The sequence below is a fragment of the Anguilla anguilla genome, chromosome 4 (assembly GCF_013347855.1).
Source record: "Anguilla anguilla isolate fAngAng1 chromosome 4, fAngAng1.pri, whole genome shotgun sequence".
In the NCBI taxonomy this organism is placed as follows: domain Eukaryota; kingdom Metazoa; phylum Chordata; class Actinopteri; order Anguilliformes; family Anguillidae; genus Anguilla; species Anguilla anguilla.
In genome coordinates, this window is record NC_049204.1 from 20,178,492 (window position 1) to 20,185,239 (window position 6,748).

Genomic DNA, 6,748 nt, shown 5'->3' on the forward strand with positions numbered 1-6,748 from the left:
CACTCCCGTGCTGTCTGTTCTAATTTAAGTGTGGCATCACTCTTTCCCTCTTTGTACAAACATACAGTCCAGTTGTTGATTTAGAAGAGGCAGAAATCTTACCTTTAAACTGTTTGTTGGTCTCAAAATCTTCTTGTTTATTTTTGCTGGATTAACAAGTGTGCCAACTGTTTGAATAATCCATCCGCAAGTAATCCCAGTTAATGCTTTGCATTAACTGTGTCCCACATTACAGCATTATCTCCTCTTTCATGTCACAATAGAGAATGTATGGCATTGTAAGATATTTAATATAGTACAACAAGTTAAATTATTACAAAAATAGATTATTAGAAATACATCTGATGAGCGAATCTAGGATTGCTTATCACATGTAGACTTCTATCTTGATCCTCTAGCACTTTCATATTACACTTGTATCTTCATCCAGCACTTAAATTGCACTAGTATCATAGCTTGTTTTCATGCCTCATGCTGGTTTGACTTGTCATAACTTTCTGACCTAGCCTATGCTTACTGTGTGAACTGGACTTGATGTTCATGGCTATCAAATGAACAGACTTTACAGGCATTTCCCTTCATACAGTCACAGGGAACAAACAGTAGCATAAACCCAAAGTTCAATTATTCTGTATTTACAATAATGCTGTATAGTTTTGAAATGTAAAGTAAAATAATCTGAAATCAATTTGAAAATGAAGCTGCTATTAATTATCTGGACATAGTGGTAGATTGTTCAGCAAGTAACAATCAAGTGGTTGATAGCTGAACAAACCTTAAAACTGTCATCACAGGTTCACTGTGATGACAGTTTTAGGGTTTGGTTTCTGACTCCAGTGTCACCGGCTGGTAGAGACCACATTGTATAATAAATTCAGTTCTTACTGTAAAATCCAGTAAACATAGTTAGAATATTTCAGGTTACTAGAGAAGATTCCCTGTCAGTCTGGTTTTCTGCTAATATTTACATTTCAAGGAAATAAATGGAAAGAATAAATATTCATTTTCAGAAAAAAAAATGGACTGGTCATAAACTCCACAAAAAATGTCATTGAGAGTTTGTAATAAAGCATATTAACAATCTAGCCCTTTTCCCACCAATTTAATGTCCATTAGCTGAAAACAGATTTCAGCTAATCATTTTGTCAATTTTTGGTTTCAAATTGAGATTTGTTTAGAATTTGTTTTATAAAACAGGCTTTCCATTTAATGCAGTAGGACTATATACATTGAGAAGTATATCAGGTCAGTACTGATGCTGACACTTCAGGTTGATAATTGTAACAAAATAATAAAAGCATGCTATTATTTTAATAATTATTACAATAATTATTTTGTGTTACTACTCCCATGGAACAAAAGTACAAAAGTTTACCCACCCCGGCCCATTTTAGTTCTAGTACATTTTGGATGGGGAGATCCTGGTTCTAAATAAATATTTAAAAAATATGCATTTAATATTCATATTTTCAATTAGAGGCATTAGTGAAGAGGTGTAGGGTGGCCACCAGTCTCACAAAGAGTCATAATTGTTTTAGGCTTTGGTCTGTGTGTTATATTTTTAGCTGTGCACTTTATTGATAGAAACACTGCAGAAATTACTCAATAAAAAACATTCTATTGGCGTATATAATCAACAAATGTACATTTAAAGTTTTGGCTAGTCGTAAAGATGTAAAATCTGCTATTCATATTTAGAGATATGATGCATGCACAGATCAGTCCAATAAATAAAACTGATAAAGAAATCTGACTGAATGACTTACACTATGAACTGGCTTGTGAATAAATGTATTCCTTTAAGACTAAGTAACTTTTAATTTGAAATTTAGTTCAATTTTATATGTAGTATATTTTATATTGATTATAGTTTGAAAATATTTCTTTAATACATTTATATCTAATTTAAATAATTCACCATTACTGTGAACACTTGTAGACTTCAAATTTTTGGTTTGATTAAATAATATCAAATAATCAAACCAAACATTCCAAACATGCTCATAGTAATGATGAATTATTTAGGTAGAATAAGCTTGCTAGCTTACTGAAGATTCTGTATGAAAGTTAACAAAAAATATACATTAGTTTTTCCTACTGCTTTGTTACATGTAGGGCCTTGCTTGGCTCTATGGATTGTATTTTTTATCGGCGGATCCTAAGCCAGTGTAGAAATTTCCCCGTAAGGCTCTACATTTCTTTGGTTTATATTTTAAGGTTAGACAGGCACATAGATTTATCTCAAAACCAAATATAGGGTAGTTGAGATTCAAAAAAATAATTGTCAGTGTACTTCAAACTAAAAAATCAACAATAACGCATGTGCTGCAGTTGAATCAGATACAGTTGAATACAGAGAGTGACAGACAGAGTGGTTGCTTACCTCTCAGTCCCTCCAGAAGTAATGCTGAGGTCTGTCCCTCAGAACAGGTCACCTTCAGGAGGCTGTTCTTACTGTAGGAGGCAGGGCCTGTGGGTGCCAGCAGGAGTCAGAGGGAGGAGTGAGAGAGAGGGGATGCTAATTAAGGCATCAGTGTCCCTTAGACTGAATCTTCACATGGCTTACTTCTCATATTGCACAGGTCACATTGTGGACCATGTAGTGAGATGGAGATGGGTTCATAAAAATAGGGCAGCTTGCATTCTCCTCACATTCAGACAGATTTGAAACCTCCAATTTCCATTGAGGCACAAATGAGGATAGTTTTGTCTCACACAGACACACAGCACACACTTCTACCTCCAAACTAAGGTCTGATTAAAAAACAAACAAACTGAATAATAGTCTGCTAGTGCTGTTAATACAGACCTGCCTTTTTGTCCTCTTTTAGAATAATGGATGCAGCTCACTGGGAGATTGGGAGAAGCAGTATGTGTCGAAGTGCCACTCTGCCCGGTTGCTTTGTTCTGTGGAAAAAACATCAGCCGCGGGTGTCAGCCGTCCTCTTACAGAGAGGTAAGAGGACGACAGCCACATGTGCGCTGCCAGTAAAAAAAAGATGTGGAACCAGTCTAATAATAAGCACCTGAAAAGACACAAGAGGGTTGAGTTAGTGTGTCTGCCAAATAGACAGTCAAGTGCACAGGCACTTTTATGTCAGAGTGACTGGGTGTGTGGTGGTGCACTGCTGATTGATGTCTGGCTGGGTATGGGGCTATGTAAAATGTCATTTAGGTTTCAGGAACGAAACAATGACACTTTGAACAACATCATTCAAGCTGTCAATTCATAAGGCTCTGTATGAACTTTATAGTCACCCACACAGCTTGACAACTCTCTCTAACATTGTATAGGATGCTTTTAATTACAGTATTTAGTTGTATTTTATGGGTATCATTTCAATTTTTTATCAATTTTAAATTACTACATTGCAATGACCACTTTAATGAATAAAGGGAAGCCATTCATCAACATGTGAGATTTACAGTACAATACAGTATATTACAATACAGTTGATAATAAAATTAACGTTGAATATAACCATTATAACCTCAACCTTAACCTCAATAACAAAATGGTTATTTTCCATTATTTACCATAAAGTCCTTTAAAAAAAAATCTGTCTTTTAAAAAAATGAAGAACATGACAGTAGTCATTTTGTGTGTGTTGCTTAGATCACAACTAAACCTCAACCACAACCATTTCTACATAGTTTATATTATTGGGTTGCAAGCACACGATTAGATATTTGAAAGAGCAGACCACTCGTATTAATGAGGAGGTATGTGTAATAAAGTGGCCATTGATTGTATATATCCTTTGTTGTTTTATTAAACAAATGGGGTGTTTGTTGTTTGCTGTATATGACAATTTTTTGCTATTATTGGCTGTTTCTTTAGATTGGCTCTCTGTAATTGCCTGCTTTCAATCTAGTTTAGCTACTACTGAGCTTGCACAGTTGGTACTCTTGGCTGGTTGCAGTCACACAGCCCATCTTCCAGCTAGTTTACTAGTGGGGGGAATTTACTTTGGTGTTTTTAACTAAGAGACTGTACATCAAATGACCCCTGTCTATACTAGTGGGAAATGTTCAAGTTGAATTACATTTTGACAAATGTTTTCTCATAATTTTGGAAATGTTGACAGGTAATTACAGGTACACTTTTATTCTTGTATTATTTATGTGATTATTGGGCTAATCTGCATAAATGTTTTCTTGGAAAACGATGAACTGGATGTTAAAATGCTCCTAAAGCTGTAACTGCAACTGTAATAAGTGAAACAGTATCACAAAGCATAGCTTCAGTGAGCAGCCACTTTTGAAATATGAGTTGAGTCCTTCCAATCTACAAACAGACCACTGGAATCAGATTACCGATGGTGACACGCGAAAGGTGGAGTGGCCTTGTGTCGGGTTGAAAGGGCGTTCAATGGCAGAAGGATATAGTTCACAGGAGTGATATAGACAGCTGTGAGTGGTGTTAATGTCAGTGATGAGCTGAGAGTACTTGGAGGTTCAATTGTCAGGGCTCATTAAGGAGTCTTATGTGAACGCAGAATTAGTGGTAGTGGTGGTGGTGTTGTGTGTGTATGTGTGTGTGTGTGTGTGTGTGTGTTGGGGGAAGGGGGGTATAACTGGCAACACTTTTGGCCATTATTGACCTTGTACTCAGTAGTTTTAACCGATGGTTTTTCACCAGCTACGTGACTTATTAGCACATTAACCATTTATTTTCCCCCTGTTGTTATTGTAAATATAGTGTAGCTCTGAGAAATGTGGAGGGGCTTTATGTCAGTGGAGGTCAATAGCAATATATTTCACAATCTTCCTGAGAATTTGCCACTACATCACTTGTCATTGTTATAAGTGCAAAGACATCTCAGCTCTTCGAAAGGCAATTGTCATACTGCTGGGAAATGCTAGGGACACTTTATCCAAATTTTACCATTAATAACTTACATTTGCTGATGATGATTGCTTGTGCCTGAATAGCATAAAACAATCCATAATATTATCAGAACAGTAATTTAAAGTAAAGTTTTTCTTATACAAACAGTGTATGTCACTTCAGATTCATGCCAGAGGTAACTGGCACTTGGAAAAGTACTATAAAAAACAAAAGGCAGCTCTCTCTATCTCCATAATTTGAATTTGTTACAAATCCACATCCTTAGGGAATAGCTATTAATTGAATACTTTTCCCCTTCTAGTTTTAGAGCCCAGTTATTCATAATTGGATGCCAAAGGAACTTAGAAAGTGCACTGAATTATGGTAGGTACTGTATATAGTAGCTTGGCTTCATCTTAATATGTGCCCATTGGTTAAAACTACTGATTAAAAGGCTAATAAAAGTGTTGCCGGTTATAGCCCCCCCCCCCCCCCCCCCCCCCCCAACACACACACACACACACACAACCACTACCACCACCACCACCAGTACTTCTGCGTTGTTTAATAAAACAACAAAGGATATATACAATCAATGCCCTCTTTATTACATATACCTGCTCATTAATACTAGTAGTCTGCTCCTTCAAACATCTAATCATGTGCCTGCAACTCAATAATATAAAGTATGTAGAAATGGTGATGAGGTTTAGTTGTTGTTCAACCAAATATTAGAATAGGTGATCTCAGTGTGATCTAAGCAACACATACCAAATGACGCACATTGAACATGTAGATAATTTATTTAATCTGTTGGACGTAGCCAACATATATAAATAGCTGTTATACTGTATGTGCTACTTCCCACAAATTAATACAGCAAACAATATAGCAAAGAACTGTAAAAATATTCCACTACCACATGTCTGAATTCCATACATGAGGATGAGGGAACATTGCAGTGGAAAGTTTCAGTCATCATTAAGTGGCAACTGACGTAACGTGGATGACAGGGGAGGGTGTCATTTGATAATTCTCTGTGATTAAATGTGATAACGCCTGTGATTAAAGTAGGCTGTACTCAGCTCACCCTGCATGATGACTGGAGTACAGAGCCAAAACAACAAAAATTGTGTCTCTGTGGACATGCTTATGGTCTGCGCTGTAGTTTTTTACTTCAGTGTTGCAGGCCACCAAGTAATAGCACTCCAAGACCATGTTTACACTGTGGTAGGACAAGGCTTAGTCCCATTAATTGCAGTTATCTCTATAATTAATGGGTCTTACCATAGATAATGTGACTTCTCTCTCTCTTCAAAATGAAAACAGCACAAGAATTTAGCTGTTACTGGCACTTTCTAATTACTGATTCTTGTCATACTCCACCAATGTTGATGAGAGAGAATGTATGTTTGTCACTCTATCTTTATTGGCGTGGAACAAAACCTTTACAGGGAGGCCACACTTGACCTATGGCAGTGGCTGGACGTGCCAAACAAGCTGTGCTTCTCAATCATGGAAAGGCACTCAGAAAGAATTTCACAGGTTTATCTTTATACCCAAGGACAAAGGGAAGGAACAACACAAGGTAAACAAGATGGAGGTACGGGTAAAGTTTTCACTAACTGGGAGGTGACCTTGACTTGGTCCAGTGTAGGGGACAGCTGCAGCTCTTCTGTTCATTTAGTAGCCTTGTTCAGTCAGTGGGTCTAAATGAAGATCTGTCACATGTGCGAGTCTTTGAAATTATGTTTGGCACTTGCTGTCTGGTTAATCCCACTGTCTTAATACTTTTAATTTAGTCTCCAGTCCACTTGGCATGTTTTATTGGTATCCATGCCCTTGTGAAGCAGCTAGGGATAAGTAACTGTAATACAATCTCATAACAAATGCATTACAAATATTAAGCAATAACAA